The sequence below is a fragment of the Tenrec ecaudatus genome, chromosome 1, assembly GCF_050624435.1.
Source record: "Tenrec ecaudatus isolate mTenEca1 chromosome 1, mTenEca1.hap1, whole genome shotgun sequence".
Classification (NCBI taxonomy): domain Eukaryota; kingdom Metazoa; phylum Chordata; class Mammalia; order Afrosoricida; family Tenrecidae; genus Tenrec; species Tenrec ecaudatus.
Genome location: NC_134530.1, coordinates 289,208,531 through 289,222,448, shown reverse-complemented (window position 1 = coordinate 289,222,448; position 13,918 = coordinate 289,208,531).

Sequence of the window (13,918 nt, the reverse complement as noted above, 5' to 3'; positions counted from 1 at the left end):
CCCATTGTTGCAGCCACTGTGTCAATCCCATTTGTTGAGGGCCTTCCTCTTTTTCATTGCCCCTCTACTTTCCAGAACACGATGTCCTGCTCCAGGGACTGATCTCTCCGGACAACATGTCAAAGTTAAAGCGAAGTCTCATTATCCTTGCCCTGAGGAACATTCTGGCTGTATTTCATCCAAGTTAGATGGGTTTGTTCTTTTGGCAGTCCATGGTACATTCATTACTCTTTTACATCACTACTAATCAAATATATCTATTCTCCTTTGGTCTTCCTTATTCAGTGTTCAACTTTCACATGAATATGAGACAGTTGAAAATACCATGGCCTGGGTCAACCCGCCCCAGTCCTCAAAGTAATCTCTTGCTTTTCAACACTTTAAAGAGGTCTCGTGTAGCAGATTTGACTAGTGAAATGTATCATTTGTTCTCTTCTCTGCTGCTTCCATGAGAATTGATTGTGGATTCAAGCAAGACAAAATCCTTGACAATTTCGATCTTTCCTCCATTTATCATGATGTTATCAATAGGTCCAGTTGTGAGGGTCTGGGCTTTCTTTACATTGAGTCATAATCCAAACTGAAGGCTTTAATCCTTCATCTTCATCAGCAAGTGAATCAAGTCCTTCTTATTTCCAGCAAAATTGTGTCATCTGTATAATGCAGGTTGTTAATAAGCCTTCCTCCAACCTGATGCTCCAGCAGGCACTGCCCCTTAGTGAGTTTAGGTCATGAAGGATAGTCCTCCATAGGCACATTGATTATTACCCTACCCCCCTCACATAATAAATTCAGAGAGAGAAAATTTCCCCAAAGCAATGGAAAGCTTTCTAGAGAAGTGGAGGGTGCTCAAAGCCAAAGGTGACACAAACTGGAAATCAGTACTAGTTTTCAATACCTGCAGTCATCTAATAGTTCACTGCACTATCTAAGGAAAGGTGAGGAGAACTGGGGCAATTCCATTAAAAAAAGACAATGCAGGGTATGTAAGTCCGTCATTCCTCTGGAGATGAAAAACACATAGTTGGGTTGTAGAGCTTTGTTTGCTAATCAACCGAATGTAGTTGTAAGGCAGGGGTGTGTGTGCGCGCGAGTGTGTGCATGCGTGTGTGTGTGTGTGTGTGTGTGTGTGTGTTGAAGGGAAGGGCTTGCCATTCTATTTCATAGCCAGGAGAAAGATGAGCCTCTTCCCATATCTTTTGCTCTGTGGCAAGTTACTGATCTACAAGGAACTTTTATTTGACAAGGACATTGCCGAGAACAAAACGGGAAGCTTGTGTTCATCTCTGCTGAGAGGTGGAGTCAAAGAGATGGGCTTTATGACAGACACCCTGATTGTGCAACCAAACTATGAAATGGCCTCATACATTCAACACACATTTGCTGCACCTCCCCAGTGTGCTGCCCACATATTACCAGGCAGAGTGTTTTATGGGCAGCATTTTAGAGTTAGGCAGGCAGAGGGAGTGTCTTTGTGGGTGTTGCCTTTACCAGTCCTTGGATTGTTCTGGGACAGGCATGTCTTTTTCCTCTAAAGTAACTGATCACGTGTAAAGAAGGAGTATGTATATACTCAGTAAGACGGGTTAAACCAAACCCAACCTATGACAATCATCTCAACTGGAACACATAGCGACCCTATACAAATACCCGTAGGGTTTCCAAGTTTGTAACTCTTTTGGGGGTCAACTACCGTATCCTTTTCTTGCAGAACCACTACAGAGTTGACCGTTGTTTTAGCAGCTGAATGCTTAATCACTGTGCCCATTTTGTTTGCTGAGCCGCCCTCAAAACACTGAACAGGTTTTCTGGGTAACAAGTATGTCCACTTCTATGTCTGACATAGGGTGTTTTCTCCAAGTTGATAGGAGGTGCAAATCAGTTACTAGGGGTTTGGCTGAGTCAGTATGGAAACTGGGAGGGTGTGTGAAATATGAACCAGAGTAGAACAATTCCAAGACACTTTCTAGGGATTCCTGGCATATAATATGCAAATGATAGTCAAGATATATAACTGTGTCTCTGTTCTTGGTTCTGTCAGTACCTGGTGTGGCCACAAAGGAGAAACCTGGTCTCCTGCTATTTTGAGCATCTAGTGTGAATGACAGGAGATAAGTCACATGCTAATGAACCCTGGTGGTGTAGTAGTTAAGCACCATGGTGCCCTGCTATCAAAGGATATAGCTTCTGGGGTCTTAAAGACTGGAAGATAAACAGGGGGCCATCTAGCTAAGAAACAACAAAGCCCACATGGAAAAAGCACACCAGCCTACCCCGACATGATCGCTGAAGACAAAGCGGGTGCATAAGCACATGCGAGCATGTTTTCTTGATGTGCAATCACCCTTTACATGCAACTCTCTTATACATACGTGTTTCTGTGGATTTGTTTCTCGAATGCACCCAGACTAACATAAGCAGCATGGAACGCATTTAAGAAGCCGAGACAAAGGCAGGGCAGGATATTCGGAGGGAATGGATCCAGAATTAGAGAGGAAGGAGCCCTGGTGGCAAAACAGGCTGCTTGCTCCCTGTCCCAAGGGGGACAATGAGACTGCTGGCTCCCATGAAGATTTACAGTCTTGAACACTCCATATAGGGTCACTGTGGTTGGAACCCACTGGACGGCAGTGAAATTTTGGGATTGAAGGTGGAAGCCACCAATGACTTCCTGCCATTGAGCCAAGGAGCCTCCGGAGAGTGTGTCAACTTCTGGAATGCAGTGAACAACCTCTGCACATCTGCTTTTCGTGCTGCCCAAGTCATGCCCTTGGCCTTTGCTTAAACATATTCATTCAGAAGTGAATCATCACAGCTGCTCCCTCGGGAAGCTGGGGGCTGAGCTCTCTGGTTCCACTCTGTCAGCATTTCTGGTCCGGGTACCTCCCCTCTGCCCCGGCACAGGCAATGAGCTTTTGGAAGCAGTGCTCCCTGGGTAGTGGGTGTGACTTGCCTCCTCTGGCCTAACATGATGAATGCTGAGAGGGGGTGGATACTAGGGGGTTAAACTCCCTGAACTTTACCTAGCCCAGGGGAAAACTTATTAATTAAAGTAAGTTTTAGACAGAATCTTTAGAAAGATAAATTGTTAACTTTATGTACACAATTACTCCCCAACACATAGGCTCAACCTCATAGGCTGTGGATGACCTTGAGCAGGTGCTCAGTCACAATGGGTTTCTATCAGGATTGAGAGTTTAGCTCTCTCAACTCTCCAACTGGTTATTAGCACCATAGTCTCGTTTCTATTTATGTATTTACTTTGTTTTTAGGGGGAAAAGACTCCCAATTCAACTATATTTTATTAGGAACTCCTTTGCTAAGTTTTCACAAGAAAAAGGCACAAACTGCTGTTCTGGATGAAGGAGAGCATCCGCATGAGGCCACAATGGTGTCGGAAGGACCCACAGCCACAGTGACTTAAATAAAATGACACCCATTCTGTCCTGCTGACTCTGACTCATAGTGACTCTGTGTAGGGATCCTGAAGTTGCTACCTTTACAGGAAGCAATAACCTCATCTTTCTCCTGTGGAATGACTAGTGGCTTTGAACCAGCGACCTTGCTCTTAATAGTCCAACACTATCCAGCATTACCACCTGGGCTCCTGAAAACTTAAATAAGACATAGAAAACAAACAACTTTGTCACAAAATTGTGACTGAAGACAGATCAATTCATGGAGTTTCAGGAGGGCCTGTGAGAGCATGAGCGGGACCTTCATTGGGATGTGCACACTACCGTATATCCTTGAGTCTGGCCCGGGGAGTGGACGCAAGCACACTGCCTGAGGGACAAGCTTTCCACTGCCAGTCAGCAGTAGGAAAGAACTCAATGGCGGCTGAATCTGTGGCCTCTCAAAATGGATGTAGGGTCTCCACATAGACTCTCACTGTGAGCCACAGCCTATTGCTCAAAATTTAAGCTCAAATACGACTTAAACGCCAAACATTCTGTTTCCTTAAAATAGGGTACTGCCAGGATCAGCTAGAAGTCTGCATGACCTATCAGATCTCAACGCCGATCTCAAATCACTTCACATGATCCATTCTACCAGTCATGTCAAGGACAACTAGAGGTCTGCATGAGTGAGCCCAAATCGCCTCCTCACTTACCCATTCCAGAGGCTGTGCCTGTATAACCTATCGACTAACACATTCCCATATGCCGTGGTTATGAAACCAACCATCATGCTGGAATAAGGACCAATCACGATGCAAGGGTCAGGGTCAATGGGAAAGCAAAATAGGGGCTGAGGGGAGCCAAGAGGGGTCCCTTCACTCAATCCCTAAACCTGATCTAATGTCACTAGACTGGGGTCTTCCTCACATCTCAAGGGCACCAGATTCATGATTGAAGTGAATTGTGCTTATTCAATCTTTGTTCTGCTTGCTGTCCTGCTGTGCTGCATCCTCTTCTTGCTTTTTTGTGCATGGCTCCCTCTGTTGTGGTGACAAATGGCTCGAGAGGGATTTGACATAGGGAGAAAGCCCACCTGCATCAACTGTCACCAGAAGCAGACACTAAGTCCATTTCTCTCACCTCACAGAACTATGCACACCAGACACTGGTAGGGCTGCCTGGGAGGGGCACCCTTAGTGCAGTGGTTCTCAACCTGTGGGTTGCGAACCCTTTGGGAGTCATATGACCCTTTCACAGGGCTCACCCAATTCATAACTGTAGCAAAATTACAGTGATGAAGTAGCAAGAAAATCATTTAATGGTTGGGGGAGGAGGGCATCACCACAACAAGAGGACCTGTATTAGGAAGGTTGAGAACCACTGCCCCAGTGTGTTTAGGACTTTGCTGCCCTCAAGGTCATCAGACATTCCTGAAGGCAGAGCCACTGCAGGAAGCCCTTCTGGGAAATGCCCTGAAGACAGGTCTCAACCAACTCCACCCTCACCCTCCGAGATCCTAATCATAGGACGCATGGAAATGCTCCCTGCCACTTCGAAGACTGTAAGTCCATGGGAGCAGAAAACCTCCTCTTTCTCCCTTGGAGTGGTGGCTGGTGAGTTCAAACTGCTCACTTTCTGGCTAACATAACCCACAGACCAGCTCCCCCTGAGGTCAGTTTGGTTTGGCGCACAGCACACATTGTTTGGAACCTTCTGAAATAGCTATGCACATGTGCAGGTTGGGGGGATTTCGCACAAGATGCAGTTTTCCACCCTCTCTTGGAAAAAATAATTTTTGCAAAAGGCTTGTATTCTCTTCTGGATCTGAGTAGCAGCTACTCTCATGAAGTCATAGCACACACATTCATGCTACAATCCTCCCAACTCCCTAATGTCTTACGCCGAGTCTGCTCCATGCTTTTCTGTGTCCTACATGGCAGCTGTAGGCACCCAAGGCATGGGCTCTGCAGCCTGGGCCCAAATCTCTCCTTCCCACTTCCTCACTGTGTGGTCCTAGGCTCATGACTTTATCATCCTGTGCCACTGTTTTTTCATCTGTAAAATGAGGCCAGAATAGAGTCCACACGTAGGCTTGTTAAGTGGAATAATTGAATTATTATACACAAAAAGCTTAGAACGGTGCTTGGCATCTTGCAAATACTATTAGGTGGTTTAGCATAGGGACTGGGTCATCCATTACATATGCTCAGGTTCAAACTTCCGGCCAGGAAGGGGTGGTACACCTAGGTGGGCATTACACCTGGATTGGCCCATCTGGGCCAGGTGAATTCAATCCAGCCATTGGGGTTGACCATGACCGTCAACCATGCCTCCCTTAGGAGGAATTGAAAAGGCAGGATCTTGACCGCTCCGATGTCTCCCTTCACCCACTTTTCTGTTGTCCGTCCCCCAGGGAGGAGGTCACATGTAGATACTTGTAATCAGTTCCCTCTTTCCAATCCACCCTCCCACAATCCTCTCAGTATCACCACTCACAAATTATCAAGGTTTCTTGATGGATGGGGGAGCGGGGAGGGAGGGGAAAAATGAGGACTTGATGCCAGGGGCTTAAGTGGAGAGCAAATGTTTTGAGAATAATGAGGGCAATGAATGTACAAATGTGCTTTACACAATTGATGTATATATGGATTGTGATAAGAGTTGTATGAGCCCCTAATAAAACGATTTTTAAAAAAAGAAAAAAGGCAGAATCCCGGAGCCCACTGAGTGACTTTCTCTCCAGCAGCTTCTAGGTAGGCTGTGCCCCGTGAGGGGCCCTGAGGTGCCTGTGTAAACCTGAAACTTCTTCTCTCAAAAAACTCACTTGAATCACAAGCCAGGCTTCGAAGTGAATTCTTTCTCACGTGAAGCCAAGGCCTGAGGTATATCTCTCCCAGGAGAGATCTAACAATAGTATCTCTTATTATAGCATTAGGAGCCCAGGTGGTGTAGTGGACTGTGCATTAAGCTGCTAATCGCAAGGTCGGGGGTTTGAACTGACTAGCCCCTCCGTGGGAGAAATATGCGGTTGTCTATTTCTGTAAGGCAGTGGTTCTCTACCTTCATAATGCCCCCACCCTTTAATACAGTTCATGTTGTGGTCACCTGCAACCATAAAATTATTATCATTGCTACTTCATAACTGTAATTTTGCTATTGTTATGAATTGGTTGACCCCTGTGAGAGGGTTATTTGATCCCCAGAGGGGTCGCGACCCACAGGTTGAGAACCGCTACTGTAAGGATTTAAAATCTCAAAACCCCAAAGGGGCAGTTCTTTGTCCTATTAGGCCGGTATGAGTGGGAGTCAATAAAATGGTAGTTAGGTGTTTTTCTGCATCAGTATCAGATTCTAGTGGCAATCTCAGTCATCCTGCATTGTGGTCTGGTTTGAACTCTGGTAGATCTGTGGGAAATGACTGCCCTGGTTTGAGGTGAGGGACACGGTGCTTCAGTGGTAGATCTCTCATTGTCTTTCACCGGGAAGACCTGGGTTCGATTTGCAGCCAATGTGCCCCAGACTGTCAGTGAAAGTTTGTGTGTTGCTATGACACTGAGCAGGCTTCAGTGATGTTTCCAGACTGAAATAGAATAAGGACGAAAGACCTGATCATCTCCATCCACACATCGACCTATGGCCCTCCACGGTTGGCTTCCCCTCCCAGCCCTGGTGATAGCACAGACTGGCATAGTTTGCTTCGCTTCTCATGAGGTGCCCATGAGAAGCTGACTCGACAACCACGGTCAAGATCAACAGCTTGAACTCCTTTCTGGGTCTACAGAAACAAGAACAACCTTCTGAAATGAGGTCGCATTGCTATTTGGGACTGGGAGAATGCCTTTGTGACAAGGATTGTGCTCTGGATCCCAAAGGCGACATTTAAACACAGCCACATAGCAACTCCGGAAATTGCCATAGTAGAAGCCAGGTTTTTTAAAAAAAAAAGTTCTACTGACTTGCTCAAAGGAGGCCAGAGGTGAATGGGGGTGGGGTGGGGTGGGGTGGGAGCCTCCTCTAAAAATGAACAAATTTGTTTCCTTACATATTTGCCATGTCTTTTGTTCCTGAAAGATAGTGGGGGGAAAAGCAGACGAGAGGAGGAAACAGCGACTGACAGTCATCTTGTTGGTGTTCCCACAGCATCCCCTCCTTAGGCACTTGCTGCCATCTCATCCAACTCCAATCAGTATATTTTCACCCAGCAATGATGCAGAAATGTCTGTGTACTCCAGTTTTATTGTAGTCGGGCAGCGTTTACGGGTTTCACTTCACCTCAGCGTGGCAGGACGTCTAGAAGCAATTATAACCAGCACCTGCTCTGTCTGTGCGGTGGGCAGGCAGTGACGGATCCCCAGCTTCCGGAACACTAGTGCCCCCTCCCAGCTCAGGATAATGACGGTGACACTCGGCCTCCAGTTTGTCTGGGGGAGCTCTAGGAGCTCTCCTCTGAAACCTCATATTATTGGCATTTCTTTGAGTGAACACATCAAATTAGTGACTGTAAAGCAAGGCGTAGGAGATGATTATTGGTGACAAGACAAGCCTCAACCACCTCCAGAGAGCATGTCTCCTAAGTGCAAAGTATGGAGAGGGAGGAAACAATTGACCACAAATGGAATAGGCTCTGAGTCTCGCCACACAATTTATGTGTGTGGTCACTGAGGCGCCAACATTATGGCTGGAGGACGGATATGGTTTGTGCAGCCGTGATTGCCACCCAGAACGTGCCGTGCTATTGTGAAAAATGATTTTTTATTCTGAGCAAATCTCTGCTTCCACTTGCTTTAATGCTTCGCCAGAGAGCCGGGGACTCTGGGAGGGGTGGGGACGCACAGGGCTGGGCTGACCTCAGGAACTCATGTGTAAAGGGCTTTTTCTCACTTGGAAGCAGGCTGGGTTCACAGCTGTTCTTTCTGGTAAAGCTTGTTTCTGAACCTTGCCACGTCTGAGTCCGAAGAGGGAAATGAAGGTGACAAATGCTGCGAGGAGCCCTGTGCACATCTTGGCTATGGTCCTGCTTAAGTCTGTTTCATTTGAATCCCAGTTTTACCTTTCCTCCTTTCTGGGTTCCGAAGCATCAGATGGGTGCCAAACGCTTCCACGGACAACTAAAGCTGAACAAGGTGGAGGCAGATGAAGAGCAACGGGAGGTTGGTGTTTGGGAGACTGAATACTTGGGCTTCCTAGGCCAGTCCAGCTGGTGGTTAGAGCCCTGTTTCAGATTCCACTGAAATCTCCTAGCGTCCAAGAACCAAGTGGCTCCTAAGTCCAGAATTTCTGTTACATGTCTCACCAAGGAGAAGCTGGGCCAAAATGCATTGAAGAATAAAGCAGGAGCTTGGCTTGTGAATCCACTCTCTGATTCTGAAATTTCAAAGGCTCCGTGCACAGACATTTCAACACTGAAAGCACAGCAGGGAAAATCAAAGACTTGGGCTTCCTCCTTGCCCCTCTTTTAGGGCTTTTATGGTTTTCCAAGGTGCCTCCCAGAGCCGAGTGTTGTATAGGTCATGTTTAAAAATGTCATAGTTCTGAGGGACTTGCTGTTCTGCTTTGTTTTGCAAGGAGACCCGGTTTCTTGTCTTGTGGCCAAACACAGAGCACAGATGTCTGTGGGCCCCCTCCCTTTCCCCTGACCTTTGCTCTCTTCTCTGGATACCCTACTGACCTGTTCTCCCTTACAAGATCTGAACTGCTCACACACTTCGTTAAATTCTCATCCTAGCGAGAAGCATCTGAGCATCATATTAGAGCCTGTATGCGTTCTGATCTGGATGCCTATTTGTGTAACTTCAGGTCTCTGGCATGGAAACGTCCCATGCCCACAGACCCACACAGGTAATATAAATTCCAACAGTAGTTTAAGGTTTAAGGTGGTCACAGGGAACACTGGGGCCCGTGTCTCCTGGTGAACCACACAGGCTGTCTAAAGGGGCTAGTTCCATCTCAATGTAGCCATGCAGGAATGTAGACCGGTTAGGTAGCAAGACAAGGGGTTGTTCCTCTCCATGCTTAGGGGGCCCCCTACGGGAGGTTGGAAGCCAATGCGGGCTAAGCCCAAGCCAGGAGAGCTTAATTGACACCTCCTGGCTGAAAGCCCTTAAAAGGCTGGAATCTGGAGACCACTGCCCCTTCCCTTCAGCTGCTTCTCTGCCTTCCACTCAGCAGGGCTGGGTGTGCAGTGTCATGAGGGTGCCCATGTTCAGTTTAGTGTAACGCCGGAACCTTCTTCTCTCGTGTATATAAACCCACTCGGATTACCAACCAGGCTTTGGTGTGAATTTCTTTCCAGTGTGTAGCCAAGGACCGAGACATTTCCCACCCGAGAAACCTAACAGACCCAGACTTACAATAAACCCATATTTTTATTTATAAGGCAAGAGGTGACCAGGTCTAGACAATAATGGTGAAGAGGGCCCTGGATTTGAGAAAGATTCTGCAGTAGAATCCATAACCCTTAGAAATGTATTGGCCTTAGGGGAGGGGCAAAGAGGGCTGGATTGAGAAAGTCTCTGGCATCCAGTTCTGACTTGACTTCTGGATCCTGAATCCTTCAGGGCCATGACCTTGCCCTCCAGCCAGACCTTCCAATAGCCATCTTCTCAGAGCCTTGTTAAGTTCTCATAATACATCACACCTGCCATCCTGTGAGCAGCTACCAAACCCAGGCACTTTTTTCAAAGACAAGCTCGCTCTCTCTACCCCTAAGAGCAGGTAGTTTGGGGATGATGGATATGAGATACCACAGAAGACAAATCTGTTATCTTCCATGGTGCACAAAACATGCTGTCACAACCAGGACTCGTGACAATCCCTCAGTTTCCTAAATTGCTTCACTGCTACTTTTTAATTAAGCGTCATTAGATTGTCATATATTGATAAGAGGGATGACCCTGAACTAGATGCATAAATTAAAGCTTTCCTCATCCTGTGCTTTTATATGAATGTGTTAATTATTTTTGTCATAACTGAGAATAATGGAGGGATGGAGCAATACCAAACAGAGTTTGACAAAGTGTTGGTGTTTGCTGCGGCAAACGTGGTGCGTGTCAGATACAATCCGTCACCCAGTGAGTATGCAATTAACACCAAGGGACAAAGGTAGGATTCCCTGTAATAAATAGCCTTCCTCCCAGATGCTAATGGGGCCCCAGCAGGACCCAATGTTGTGTTGTCGCAGTTGTACACGGGCCCTTAGAGGAGACAGAGCTGGTGTTTGAAACGAGTCTTGTTTGCCCCCAGTTGGAGCTCATCCACCCCAGGACGGTCCTATACACTGCCAGGGACTCGCAGCTCCCCCTCCACAGGATGCAGCCAGCTCTCCAGCTCCCAGATGCTCCACCGTATGCAGGGCCTGGTGCAGGACGTGGGGTGAGCAGTGGGCACTGGGCAACCTGGGATCCCATCCAACCTGGCCCAGGACGTGCACAGTCCCACCTTGCAGGCCTCCTGGAGCGTGGCCTCTTTCCTCCTACAGTTGGCCTTCAGCTCGCCCCAGAGCTGCTGCAGTTCCTGTAGCCTCGCCTGGAAGGTCTCTGAGGCCCAGTGGCCCCCCTGCAGGCCCCTCTGTCCCTCCTGCAGCCACAGTGGGCACACAGACCTCCTCCAGCCACCAGCCTTGTGGCTATTGGTTCTGGGCACTAGCTTGTAAGCTTCGTTCCCCCTCTATGTAATGGGCACAACAATGGATTATTTTGTTTCAAGGAGAGAAACCATATACAGTCCTGAGTGGGGCCCATCTTTTGTAGCTGGGAATAGAGACACTTAAAAAAGAAGGGAAAAAAAGGATTGACCTCCAGTCCCTTCACCGGCAGGGACAAATGCTCTGGTCTCACTGTGTCCCCTAAAAACATCATGTCAAAAAGTTTTCTTTTAAATTATGGACATCACTGCATTATAGTTACGACAGCCAAAGGTGGAAGCCGCCTTTGAGTCCGTGGACAGATGGATGGACCAAGTCAGTGAGTTCAAGGTCTAGAACGGAGTGGTGTCCTTTCATTAAAATAGGGGGATAAATGTCAGGTCACAAATGAACCTTGAAAAGACATGCTGGGAATTAAATAAATAAAATTCCCAACTCACTGCCATCCAGTCAACTCTGACTCATGGTAACCCTAAAGGGCAGAGTGGAACTGCCCCCACGGGTTCCGGGGATGGTAACTCTTTTACAGACATAGAAAGCTTCATCTTTCTCACAAGGCACAGCTGGTGGACTTGAACTGCTGGTCTTGCAGATCACAGTCCAATTCGTAACCACTACGCCAGAAGGGCTGCTGGTAATGACATAAGCCAGACACAAAAGAACAGGTGTAGGACCGAGCCAAGTAGAGAAAGGGTGAGCACAAGCAAAGGCACAGAGGCAGGCAGATCGGAGATATACGGGTTCAGGGTGGCACACTTGGGCGGGTTAGTGCCCTGTGACCCCGCTACCCATTTATTTATTATTATTATTACTTTTCCTTTCCCCGCCTCTTTTTATCTGTCTACCATGTGTATCCCTGAATTTGGTCTGCTCCCTGCCATATTACCTGGTCCTCACCCCAGGAATGTTCATAAAGTAGCTTTTCCCCTATGTCCCTTTTGCATTTTTTTAAAGCTTACTTCCGTGGACACAATGTGTACTTGTCCTTTTGTGCTTGGTTTACTTCGCTTAGCATGCTTTCCTCCAGTTCTTCCCATGCAGTGATGTGCTTCAAACTTTCATCACTACTTTTTAGCGATGCGTAGTACTCCATTGTATGTATGTACCACAGTTTTTTTCCCCCAACTGAAAAAGAAGTCTTTATTCTGATCCCACCAGCTGTACCATCTGTTATGCGCCTTCCTCCTTGGCAATCCGGTCTTTCTTGAGTGGTCCCATGAAAGCTTTTTTCTCTTCCATGGTCTGGAAACGGCCATGGCCCAACTTGGAGGTGGTGTCGATCAACTTGAGGTCGATCTTCTCCAGGGCGCGGCGCTTGGTCTGCACCAGCAGGAACTTGTGCAGAGGGAGCACTCACTTCTTGGTGCCCACCATGCAGCCTTTCAGCATGACAAAGTCATTGATCACTTCCCCGTAGTGGACAAAGTCGCCCAGGGGGTTGATGCTCTTGTCAGAGAGATCATAGTCGGTGGAGGCGCTGTTCTTGATAAGCTTGCCGTCCTTGACGAGGTAGCCCTGGCCAATCTTATAGATCTTCTTGTTGATCTCTGTGCAGTGGTGGTAGCCTTTCTGCACAGCGCGGGCCATCGAGAATGCCACGCGGGCGGGATGCCAGGCCCCGATACAAGCCACCTTGCGCAACCCTCGGTGGGTCTTTTGGGGCAGCTTCTTGGTGTGCCAAGGACTGGTGACCCCTTTGTAGCCTTTGCCCTTGGTCACCCCCGTGACGTCGATCATTTCATCCTGCCCGAACATCTGGTTCACTGGCACCAGCTTCTCTCGGGCCCAGTCCAGCTTCTCAGCCACGGAGCCCCCGTTCACCTGCATCTCCATCAGGTGCGCCTTCTCCTGGCGCAGGGGGAGCAGGCGCGTCTGGGTGTGGGCGATGGCGCGCATGACCGGGCAGGACTTCTTCATGCTGCTAAAGTCTTTCTCGAGCTGCTTCTTACTCTTGTCATCCTGCCACTTCTTGCAGTACTTGGTGAAAGCCTTCTTCTTCGACTTGTGCCAGTTCTTGTAGAACCACCGCTTGCACTCGTCGTCACTGATGTGTTCCGCAAAAACCGTCTTGAAGGTCCGGAGGCCACGAGGTGTCTCCACATAGCCCACGATGCCCACCACCACCATGGGAGGGGCCTCCACGATGGTCACGGCCTCCACCACTTCCTTCTTGTTCACCTTGGAACCTGGCCTGTCGACCTCGCGCACAATGTGGGTCATGCCGGCCTTGTAGCCCAGGAAGGCCGTCAGGTGGACCGGCTTGGAGGCGTCATCCTTGGGGAAGCTCTTCACCTTCCCGCGTGTCGGCTGCTGCGCTTCCGAGGCAGGAAGCCCAGAGACCCATGCTGGGGCGCCAAGAACTTCCGGTGTGACATTACATCGTTGATCCCCGCTGGTAGAGGTACCCCAGCTTTTTAATCCAATTGTCAGGTGATGGAAAATTGGGTTGTTTCCAATTCCTTGCAATTTTGAACTGTGCCACAATGAACATTGGAGCACAGATGTCTGACCTTGGTTTGTTTCTTGCCCAGTAAGGGGGGGGGGTGTTGCTGGGTCATATGGTAACTCTATTTCCATCTGTTTTAGATATCGCCAGTAGACGTCTTTCTTACACACATATGAGTCTCCCTGGATTTGTTTCACGTATGATGTGTCTGGGTCATTGTGTGGTCGTGGTCTCTTTTAAGACTTGATCGATGTTTTCTTTACATTGTTTGTCCTGAAGGTCTCTTTTGTACCCTAAAAAAAGGAGTCAAGAAGATGCATGGGACTTGATTGCTGAAGGGGGGCAGGAGTGAAGAAATGGACCCAAAGGGTGTCCATACAACTTCTGGGCTCTGCTCTGGAGCTGTTGCCAGCTGTCCATAAACTGTTG